The sequence below is a fragment of the Chiloscyllium plagiosum genome, unplaced genomic scaffold, assembly GCF_037043375.1.
Source record: "Chiloscyllium plagiosum isolate Xiang-an unplaced genomic scaffold, Cpla_swu_hap1 HiC_scaffold_5, whole genome shotgun sequence".
Taxonomy (NCBI): domain Eukaryota; kingdom Metazoa; phylum Chordata; class Chondrichthyes; order Orectolobiformes; family Hemiscylliidae; genus Chiloscyllium; species Chiloscyllium plagiosum.
The window spans coordinates 65,111,494-65,123,518 of NW_028270143.1; positions in this window are offsets into that span (position 1 = coordinate 65,111,494).

Sequence of the window (12,025 nt, forward strand, 5' to 3'; positions counted from 1 at the left end):
TCTTTTCATTATTCTCAGGATGTGAGAAGCTTTGGAAAGTGCACTATTTATTGCTTGCTGTAAATTGCCCTTTGAAGATGTTTGTGGGCCTTGTTCTTGAACTGTTTCCATCTTTCACATGGAATATGTTGAGCAGAAACTGGCCTTACTAAGTGTTTATGCTTCACAAAAGCCCTCTCTCAACCCTCATCATCTGACACTACCAGCATTACTGAACACTGATGGCGCTCCTTCCCTTAGGTAAAGAATCCCAGGATTTGGATGAGTGAGGGTGGGGAAGTGCTATAGTGTGGTGTGATAAGGAGTTAGGCAAAACTTTGTTCAGTTCTGGGTCTTGGAGGGTGGTGAGGATTGCAAGTGATAATTCTGTGGTTGAAACTTTATTGCTGGAACAGCACAGCAGGTCAGGCAGCATCCAGGGAACAGGAGATTCGACGTTTCGGGCACAGGCCCTTCCTCAGGAATGAGCAGAGAGTGTTCAGCAGGAGAAGATAAAAGGTAGGGAGGAGGGACTTGGAGGAGGGGAGTTGGAAATGTGATAGGTGGAAAGAGGTCAAGGTGAGGGTGATAGGTCGGAGTAGGATGGAGGCGGAGAGGTCAAGAAGAAGACTGCAGGTCAGGAAGGCGGTGCCGGGCTGGAAGGATCCGGCTGAGACAAGGTGGGGGGAGGGGGGATGAAGAAACTGGTGAAGTCCAAGTTCATCCCCTGCGGTTGGAGGGTTCCCAGTCGGAAGATAAGACGCTCCTCCTCCGACCGTCGGGTTGTTGTGGTTTGGCGGTGGATGAGTCCAATGACCTGCATATCCTCGGTGGAGTGGGAGGGGGAGTTGAAATGCTGTGCCACAGGTTGGTTGGGTTGGTTCGTCCGGGTGGCCCAGAGGTGCTCTCTGAATCGCTCCGCAAGTAGGCGGCCTGTCTCCCCAATATAGAGGAGGCCACACCGGCTGCAGCGGATGCAGTAGATGATGTGGGTGGAGGTGCAGGTGAATCTGTGGCGGATATGGAAGTTTCCCTTGGGGCCTTGGAGAGAAGTGAGGGGGGAGGTGTGGGCGCAAGTGTTGCACCTCCTGCGGTTGCAAGGGAAGGTGCCGGGAGTGGTGGTTGGGTCGGTGGGGGGTGTGGATCTGACAAGGGAGTCGCGGAGGGAGTGGTCTCTACGGAAAGCTGATAGGGGAGGGGAGGGAAATATATACTTGGTGCTGGGGTCTGTTTGGAGGTGGCGGAAGTGACGGCGGATGATGCGCTGTACATGGAGATTGGTGGGGTGGTAGGTGAGGACCAGTGGGGTTCTGTCCTGGTGGCGGTTGGAGGGGCGGGGCTCAAGGGCGGAGGAGCGGGAAGTGGAGGAGATGCGGTGGAGGGCACCGTCGACCACGTCGGGGGGGAAATTGCGGTCCTTGAAGAAGGAGGCCATCTGTGTTGTACGTATTTTGAACTGGTCCTCCTGGGAGCAGATGCGGCGGAGACGAAGGAATTGGGAGAATGGGATGGCGTTTTTACAGGGGGCAGGATGGGAGGAGGTGTAGTCCAGGTAGCTGTGGGAGTCGGTAGGTTTGTAGTAGATGTCCGTGTTGATTCGGTCGCCTGAGATAGAAACAGAAAGGTCTAGGAAGGGGAGGGAGGAGTCCGAGACTGTCCAGGTGAATTTGAGGTCGGGGTGGAAGGTGTTAGTGTAGTGGATGAACTGTTCAACCTCCTCGTGGGAGCACGAGGTAGCGCCGATACAGTCATCAATGTAGCGAAGAAAAAGATGGGGGGTGGGGCCAGTGTAGTTGCGGAAGATGGATTGTTCCACATACCCTACGAAGAGGCAGGCATAGCTGGGGCCCATGCGGGTGCCCATGGCTACTCCTTTTGTTTGGAGAAAGTGGGAGGATTGGAAAGAAAAGTTGTTCAGGGTGAGGACCAGTTCGGTCAGTCGAAGGAGGGTGTCGGTGGAAGGGTACTGGGTGGTACGGCGGGAAAGGAAGAAGCGGAGTGCTTTGAGTCCTTCGTGATGGGGGATGGAGGTGTACAGGGACTGGATGTCCATGGTGAAGATGAGGCGTTGGGGACCGGGGAAGCGGAAATCCTGGAGGAGGTGGAGGGCGTGGGTGGTGTCACGAACGTAGGTGGGGAGTTCTTGGACTAATGGGGACAGGACCGTGTCGAGGTATGCCGAGATGAGTTCGGTTGGGCAGGAGCAGGCTGAGACGATGGGTCGTCCGGGGCAGTCAGGTTTGTGGATTTTGGGCAGGAGGTAGAAACGGGCGGTGCGGGGTTGTGGGACTATGAGGTTGGAGGCGGTGGATGGGAGGTCCCCTGAGGTGATGAGGTTATGGACGGTCTGGGAGATGATGGTTTGGTGGTGGGGGGTGGGGTCATGGTCAAGGGGACGGTAGGAGGAGGTATCTGCGAGCTGGCGTTTGGCCTCAGCGGTGTAAAGGTCAGTGCGCCAAACTACTCGAATAATTCTGTGGCCAAGGTAGGGTCATATTGCTTAACCAATAAACTGCTAAGGTTCTAACCTCCTATCTTCTGCTCTTTATTTTTTCAACTGATGTCCAGAAATTGTAATGAAGTGAAGGTCTTGAGATGCTCCTCAGCATGGGGGATAGAGCTGGGGTAAAAAAAGAAGTAAGAGTGGTAAAAAAGGACCTGAGGAAGAAGCAGTACATTGAAAGCTGGTGTTTCCAATCAACCTGTTGGACTATAATGTGGTGTTGTGTGATTTTTAACTTTATCCATTTATTGTTGCAATTGTAATGCCAGTTTTAATATCAAATTGATTGAATGACTTGCTACAATAGCATTATTACCTATGAATAAAACTTCTAGAACATGACAATGTTGTATAATTTACAGACATTTCCCATTGATCTACATTCAGAATTATCTGTAACATGATATGCTAAATCTTCGCTGACTCATAAAATATCTTATTTTGGATCAATCATCATTAGAATAAAGTTGCTAGATTCTCAAACTCTGACCTGTTTTTCTAGCCACTGTATTTATGTATTTGGTCCAGTTCAGTTCATGGTCAATAATAGCCACCAGGAAATAAATATGGGGAATTCAGTGATGGCAACTCCATGGAATGTCAAGGGCAGTAGTTGGAGATGATCTCAAACCTAGATGTAGTCCATGTCTTTCTGCTCATGTAACAGGCTACTATAGTATGTGGGGAGATGTAAATGATGCTGAACATTTTGCATTCATCAGAGAATAACACCACATAACAGCTTATGATGGATGGAGGGTCATTGATTAAGCAGCTAAAGATGGTTAGGCCGAGTACACTACCTGGAGGAATTCCTGCAGAGATGCCCTAAATTCCAATAATCACAAGCATTTTCCTTTGTGGCAGATATGACTCCAGCCAGCAGAGAGTTTTCTCCTTGATTCCCATGTTCTCTAGATTTTCTAGTGCTCCCTAAAGCTGCACTATGTAAAATTCTGTCCTGATATGAAGGGTGCTCACCCTCACTCTCACTCTTGACTTCAGTTCATTTGTCCATGTTTGGATTAAGGCTGTAAAGAGGTCTGGCATTGAGTGGGTCTCATGGAACAAAAAATAACATTAACCAGCAGGTTTTTGTTGGGTAAACGCCGCTCGATAGCAAAGTTGGTGACTCCTTCCATCAATTTACACATGATCAAGAGTAGACTGATAAAGCAATAGTTTGTCAGGTTAGATTTGCCTGCTTTCTCTCATTAGACCATACCTGGGCAATTTTATACATTGCTGATTCCATGCTGGAAGAACTTGTTTAGACATGTTCTTAAGCTCATGTCTTCGTTACTGTTAATGGAATGTTGTCTAAACACATATCCTTTGCTGTATCTAGTGCCTTCAACATTTCTTGATATCACATAGAGTGAGCTAAGACCACAGGATGAAATACCTATGGCTGCAGATAGATACAAATGCTTCAGCTTTCTCGTTTACAGTGATGTGCTCAACTGCCTCATGTTTGAAGATGGGGTTATTTATGGAACCAGGCAAAAGTGAGGACTGCAGATGCTGGAAACCAGAGTTTAGATCAGAGTGGTGCTGGAAAAGCATCTGAGGAGCAGCAAAAGCCCTTCATCAGAAATTATGGAACCGCCTCTTCCACTCAGTTGTTTCATTATGCATAACTAGGTGGTGCAGGACTGTAGGGCTTAGATCTGATATGTTGATCATGGGTTCACTTAACACTGGCTGTTGCATGCTACTTATGCTGTTTTGCTTGCAAGTTGTCTTGTATTGTAGCTTCACCAGGTTGACACCTCCTTCTTATTTATGCATGTTGCAGTTCCACATTGAACCAGGGTTAAAACCTGGCTTCTTGGTAATTGTAGAGTAAGGTTATATGTCACGCTAGGAGATTACAGATTGTTATTGAATTAATTCTGTTGCGATGGACTATAGTACCTCATGGATGTCCAGTTTTGAGTTACAAGATCTGATCAAAACCTATTCTTTTCAGCACAGAGTTAGTGTCACACAACACAATGGAGGGAATTCTCGATAAGGGTCTGGGACTTCAAATCCATAAAGACTGTGTGATGATCACTCCTTCTGATATTGTCACAGATGGAAGCATCTGCTATATGTAGTTTGGTAACGATGAGATCAAGGTCAAAACGTGTGGTGCTGGAAAAGCACAGCAGATCAGGCAGCATCCAAGAGCAGGAGAGTCGACATTTCATCATTCCAGATGAAAGGCTTATGCCCAAAACGTCAAATCTCCTGCTCCTTGGATGCTGCCTGACCTGCTGTGCTTTACCAGTACCACCCTTTTTGATTCTGGCTCTCCAGCATCTGCAGTTCTCACTTTCTCCTGGAGGATGTCAGTTTTCCCTCTTGTTAGTTCCCGTTCCACTCTTGTAGACCAAGTCTAGAAGCTATATCCTTCAGGATGAAACACTAGTCAGTAGTCATGCTACCAAGCCACTCTTGGTGACTGGCATTGAATCTCCCACCCAGAGTACATTCTGTACCATTGCCACTTTCAATGTGTCCTCCAATTGATGTTCAACACAGGAGAACTGATTCATCAGCTGTAGTTAGGACTGGGGGCTTTTGTCAATGTTAATAAGCAGGAGGTTTATTTCTCCATATTTGGCCTGATATCATGATGCTTCAGAGGGACTTGAATCAATGTTGATGACTCTAAGGACCTCCTACTGTACATTCTGGATTAGAGTGGTGATGGAAAAGCACAGCAGTTCAGACACCATTCAACGAGCAGGAAAATTGACGTTTTGGGCAAAAGCCCTTCATCAGGAATACAGGCAGAGTGCCTGAAGGGTGGAGAGATAAATGAGAGGAGGGTAGGGTTGGGGAGAAAGTAGCATAGAGTATAATAGGTGAATGGGGGTGGGGATGGAGGTGATAGGTCAGAGAGGAGGGTGGAGTGGATAGGTGGAAAGGAAGATAGGCAGGTAAGACAGGTCATGGGGACAGTGCTGAGCTGGAAGTTTGGAGCTAGGGTGAGGTGGGGGGAGGGGAAATGAGGAAACTGGTGAAGTCCATATTAATGCCCTGGGGTTGAAGTGTTCCGAGGCGGAAGATGAGGCGTTCTTCCTTCAGGCGTCGGGTGGTGAGGGAGCGGCGGTGAAGGAAGCCCAGAACCTCCATGTCCTCGGCTGAGTGGGAGGGGGAGTTGAAACGTTGGGCCACAGGGCGGTGTGGTTGATTGGTGCGGGTGTCCCGGAGATGTTCCCTAAAGCGCTCTGCTTGGAGGTGTCCAGTCTCCCCAATGTAGAGGAGACCGCATCGGGAGCAACGGATACAATAAATGATATTGGTGGTTGTGCAGGTAAAACTTTGATGGATGTGGAAGGCACCTTTAGGGCGTTGGATGGAGGTGAGGGAGGAGGTGTGGGTGCAGATTTTGCAATTCTTGTGGTGGCAGGGAAAGGTGCCAGGATGGGAGGGTGGGTTGTTAGGGGAGCGTGGACCTGACCAGGTAGTCACGGAGGGAACGGTCTTTGCGGAAGGCGGAAAGGGATGGGGAGGGAAATACATCCCTGGTGGTGGGGTCCGTTTGGAGGTGCCGGAAATGTCGGTGGATGATTTGGTTTATGTGAAGGTTGGTAGGGTAGAAGGTGAGCACCAGGGGCGTTCTGTCCTTGTTACGGTTGGAGGGGCGGGGTCTGAGGGCGGAGGTGCGGGATGTGGACGAGATGCGTTGGAGGGCACCCTTAACCACGTGGGAAGGGAACTGGTCCTCACCCTTAACAATTTCTCCTTCGAATCATCCCACTTCCTTCAGACCAAAGGGGTAGCCATGAGTACGTGTATGGGCCCCAGCCATGCCTGTCTCTTTGTTGGCTATTTAAAACAGTCCATCTTCCGTAATTACACCGGCACCATGCCCCACCTCTTCCTCCGCTACATTGATGACTGCATTGGCGCCACCTCGTGCTCCCGCGAAGAGGTTGAGCAATTCATCAACTTCACCAACACATTCCACCATGACCTTAAATTTACCTGGACCATCTCTGACACCTTCCTCCCCTTCCTGGACCTCTCCATCTCCATTAGTAACGACCGACTTGACACTGACATTTTTTACAACCCACCGACTCCCACAGCTACCTGGATTACACCTCTTCCCACCCTACCTCCTGCAAAAATGCCATCCCATATTCCCAATTCCTCCACATCCGCTCCCAGGAGGTCCAGTTCCACCACAGAACACACCAGATGGCCTCCTTCTTTAGAGACTGTAATTTCCCTTCCCACGTGGTTCAAGGTGCCCTCCAACACATCTCATCCACATCCTGCACCTCTGCCCTCAGACTCCACTCCTCCAATCATAACAAGGACAGAACCCCCCCCCCCCCCCCCCCCCCCACCGAAACTCACCTTCCACCTTACCACCTTCACATAAACCAAATCATCCACCGACATTTCCGCCTCCTCCAAACGGATCCCACCACCAGGAGTATATTTCCCACCCCAGCCCTTTCCGCCTTCCGCAAAGACCGTTCCCACTGTGACTACCTGGTCAGGTCCACGCCCCCCAACAACCCACCCTCCCATCCTGACACCTTCTCCTGCCACTGCAGGAATTGCAATACCTGCGCCCACATCTCCTCCCTCACCTCCATCCAAGATCCTAAAGAAGCCTTCCATATCCATCAAAGTTTTACCTGCACATTCACCAATATCATTTATTGTATCTGTTGCTCCCGATGTGGTCTCCTCTACATTGGGGAGACTGGGCGCCTCCTAGCAGAGTGCTTTAGGGAACATCTCTAGGACACCCGCACCAATCAACCCTACCACCCTGTGGCCAACATTTCAATCCCCCTCCCACTCTGCCGAGGACATGGAGATCCTGGGCTTCCTTCACCAGTGCTCCCACACTACCCGACGCCTGGAGGAAGAAAGCCTCATCTTTCGCCTCGGAACACTTCAACCCCAGGGCATTAATGTGAACTTCACCAGTTTCCTCATTTCCCCTCCCCCCACCTCACGCCAGCTCCAAACTTCCAGCTCAGCACTGTCCCCATGACCTGTCCTGCCTGCCTATCTTCCTTTCTACCTATCCACTCCACCCTCCTCTCTGACCTATCACCTTCATCCCCACTCCCATCCACCCATTGTACTCTTTGCTACCTTCCCCCACCCTCCTCCCCGACCTATCACCTCCATCCCCAGCCCCATTCACCTATTGTACTCTATGCTACTTTCTCCCCACCCCCACCCTCCTCTCATTTATCCCTCCACCCTTCAGGCACTCTGCCTGTATTCCTGATGAAGGGCTTTTGTCCGAAACATCTATTTTCCTGCTCCTCGGATGCTGTCTGAACTGCTGTGCCTTTCCAGCACCACCCTAATCCAGAATCTGGTTTCCAGAATCTGCAGTCATTGTTTTTTCCTCCGACTGTACATTGCCTCTGGCAGGTCTGTCAGGCTAGTTGAACAGTACATAACCTGTCATGATGATGATGATGGTGTTGTCTGAAACATTGTCCAAACTATATGATTCCATCAGTTTGTCCTGCATCTTTATAGAATCCCGACAGTGTAGAAACAGGCCCTTCAGCCCAACACATCCATACTGATCCTCCGAAGAGTAACCCACCCAGACCCATTCCCCATTACTCTACAATTACCCCTGAACACTATGGACAATTTAGCATGGCCAGTTCACCTAACCTGCACATCTTTGGATTGTGGAAGGAAACCAGAGTACCCTGAGGAAGCCCATACAGACACAGGGAGAATGTGCAAACTCCACACAGACATTCGCCCAAGGTGATAATCAAACCCGGGTCCCTGGCGCTGAGGCAGCAGTGCCAACCACTGAGCCACCAAGGCCCCCTGATGCTGTTGCTTGACTCGTGTGCAAGACAGCTTTCTCCATTTTGGCACAAGCGTCCAGATGTTAGTGAGGAGGACTTTCTAGAATCAAAAGGCTGGTTATTTCCTCTGCCTTGGTCAATGCTGGGTCATTTATTTGATCCATCCAATTCACTCCTTTTATCAGACTTTATCACTTAAGAGCACAATTATGAGTCGACCACATTGATATGGATCTGGAACCACAGGTAGGGCAGACCAGAGTTTCACCCTTGAGAGGCATTAGCGAACCAAATGGGTTTTTACAGCCTGGTCATTTGACTAGCCAGTTAATTCCAGATATACTAAATGATTTCAAATTTCACCATCTTCTATGGTAGGATTGAAACAGATATCCCCAGAGCACTCTGGATTACTAGTCTAGTGACACCACTATGCCACAGCCTCATCTTCAATATTCCAGTCTTCCTTTTGGCAGTTCAAAGTGATGAGTGAGGAGAGCAACAGCACATTAACACTGAATCTTCCCCCATCAACCTGTCATGTAGCAAGTGAGACCAATGGGAAAATATGTTTCCTATCCACTTCAGCTGAGGGAATCTGTCAGACCAAACCAATTAACATTATATACTGTTTAGACTGATACCAAGCCACATGCTTTTGTCCATTAAAATATAAAACATTTAATGTACAGAATGTAATATATCATCTGCATTAACCCAGTATGCATCTTTTATTGTGCTGTATCAACTATTCCTATCACATTAGCAAGTCCTAATCAGAAGAACATGCAACAGAGGAGATATGAGCAATGATGTAATATTAATACATTTATTGCACTTTCTATATGATTGGAATCTGTATCTACCTTAAATTTTCCTACATGTAAACCAACCACACTTTAGCCTATGATCTCCTTGTGCATATGAGTTACATGAGCATATGGATGTATTGCAAATCTAGATAGTACCGGTATTTTTCTTAAATTAATATTGTTAAGTTAGCTGTTGAATAAGGATAGAAGTGCCTGAAAGAGGTTAATACTGAATGAGCCTTCAGTATCATCCACTATAATTATGTCATATGGACTTGGCGGGAGGATAGCTTAAGATCTCAAAGGAAGAAAATATACCACATAAGTCTTCCGTGCAGTTTTCCTTGTAGTTTCTGTAAAAATGGTTGTCACTTCAGTGTGACTGTCACCTAATTGCTACCATACCATAAACTACATTTTATTTAAGACAACGGTCTCTTTTCATTAGACTGAATGGTTTTCTTCTACCACACTAAACCAGTCAGACCATACAGGTCACTACCCTGGAAGAGGATACTGGCAGTAAATCCATCCCAGAATGATCAATAGTTTGGAGAGCTCCTATAACATGGTGAATATCAGTCTGGATTGTTCATACACCATGATGGAAAATGATGATTTTCCTGTCTCATACCATATGCTGACAGCAGTCTTTATCTGAAGATTTCTTCACACACAGCTGTAAGAAGATAAACACAAAGAACACTGGATGCTGGTAATCTTAAACAAAACCAGAAAGTGCTGGAGAAACAGAAGAGGCATGGCAAAATGAGTTGGCTGTGCAGAGAGCAACCCTACAACGCAGGACCTAGGGATGTGGGGGGAGGATCACTGACATGGATGACGGTGTTCACGTTCGGAAATTGTCAAACACAGCAGTGAGCCCTGATGGCTATAAAGTGGCGAGGCAGAAGATGAGTTGTTCTTCTTCCAGCTTTTACCTCTCTGGAACATGCAGCGGGCTTGAGACAGAGATGTTGGTGTGGGAACACATTGGTGAGTTGAAGCGACACGCAATTAGGAGCTCGAGGTCACCTTTACAGACCAGGCAAAGCAATCACCTAGTCTGCATTTTATTTCCCTGGAGGAGACCACATTGTGAGCAGCAAATACAATAGAGTGAAGTGCAAGTAATTGCTGCTTCATCTGGAAGGTGTGTCTCGAGCCTTGGATAGTGAGGAAGGAGGAAGTAAACTGGCAAGTGTTGCAACTTCTGCAATTGCAGGGGAAGGAGTCACAGAGGTGTGGGGAGGTATTGGAAGTGGAGAAAGAGTGAATCAGAATGACCTAGGTCCTGCATTGTACAGTTTGCTCCCTGTGCAGACAACCCATTTTCAACTATTCATACTTCTTGTTAGCACCCTCTCTAGTATTAACTCACTCTTGGCTTATCATCTGCTGTCTTTTTGTTTGTTTATACCTTTTATTCTTTCCCTCTCTCTCTGGGTTCTGACAAAGGCTGATTGAACTCAAAACATTAACTTTGTTTTTCTCTCAACAGAGGCTACCAGACCTGCTGTGTTTCTCCAGCACTTTCTATTTTTGGACAGCTTTCACAAGATTTCTTATTTGGACGCTCTGCCGGGAAGAACATTCAAGAATGCAACAGAACAGACATGGCAAGATTCAACAAGGCCATATTTACAGTAAATGGTAGGAATGCCATTTCAGATCTGGTAAGAGAGATGCAGCAGCTGAAGAGTGTTCAGAGCACCCTGAAGCTGGAGCATTAGTCAGACCAAGGCATTAATCGATTTGCATAGGGTGTTCTGTAGGAGTAGCTCCAGGTCAGAGTTCATCTGGAAAGTGAATGGGTATCGAAGCATCCTTGAGTAAATTTCAAATCCATGGTGGGCAAGGGAATATATTAAATATTGCTGAAGGTTTACAGGCTGGATGAGTGAGAAGTGAGAAAAGTATTTACAGTGACAACAAATAACATTGTCATAGCGAGTAGCCATTACAAAGCACAGCTATAGTGAGGAAATAAATGGCCACAAGAACAAATTAAAACATGGTCACAGATCTGGAAATGTCATCAAACCAGAATTAAATAAATTAGGATGGTACAGTAGCTCAGTGGTTAACACTGCTACCTCACAGCATCAAGGACCTGTGTTTGATTCCAGTCTTGGATGATATTCTATGTGGAGTTTGCACATTCTCCTTCAGTCTGCATGGGTTTCCTTCAGATGCTCCAGTTTCCTCCCACAGTCCAAAGATATGCAGGTTAGGTGGATTAGGCATGCTAAATGCGGGGTTTCAGGAGTAGGGTTGGGACTGTATCTGGATGGGAGACTCTTCAGAGGGCCGCTATGGACTTGATGAACCGAACAGCCTCTTTCCGCACTGTAGGGGTTCTAAAGTAATAAAAGATCACCTGAGAAACTTAATCAGTCAAGATGAAAATGTGGGAGACTTATTACTTAAGCAGCGATAAGGGCAGGAACCTTTTATGTAAACTGCAGATAGTGGGAAACATCCGGAAAAGTAGTGAAAGGAACAAAATTCATCTTAGAAAGCCACAAATAGCAGGAGAAATTTACTGAAATCTTGATTGGGATGGAAATTGGCTGTTAAAGCTGCAGACAGGGCAATTTGTTCAGTACAGCTGTTAAGGAAGTGTGAATCATTTACTAAGACTATGATTAGCAAGTCATATCAAGTGAAGCTGTGGAAAAGAGGCGAATCCTCCAATTTACTCACGGAAGGAGGGAATCCTCCATTTAAATGTTCAGGCATGCAAAGTCCTTCCAGTACAGCATTACACATCATCAGCAGCAATGCCATATTGTAAAATTAAAAGACTTTATAGCAAGGAAGATAAATACATTGGGAAGACATTACATCAGAAATAATACATACAGAAATACTTAATTTCAGAGATGGACCAAAGAGAGCAGAGCTGGCCATTGTAGAGAGAACAA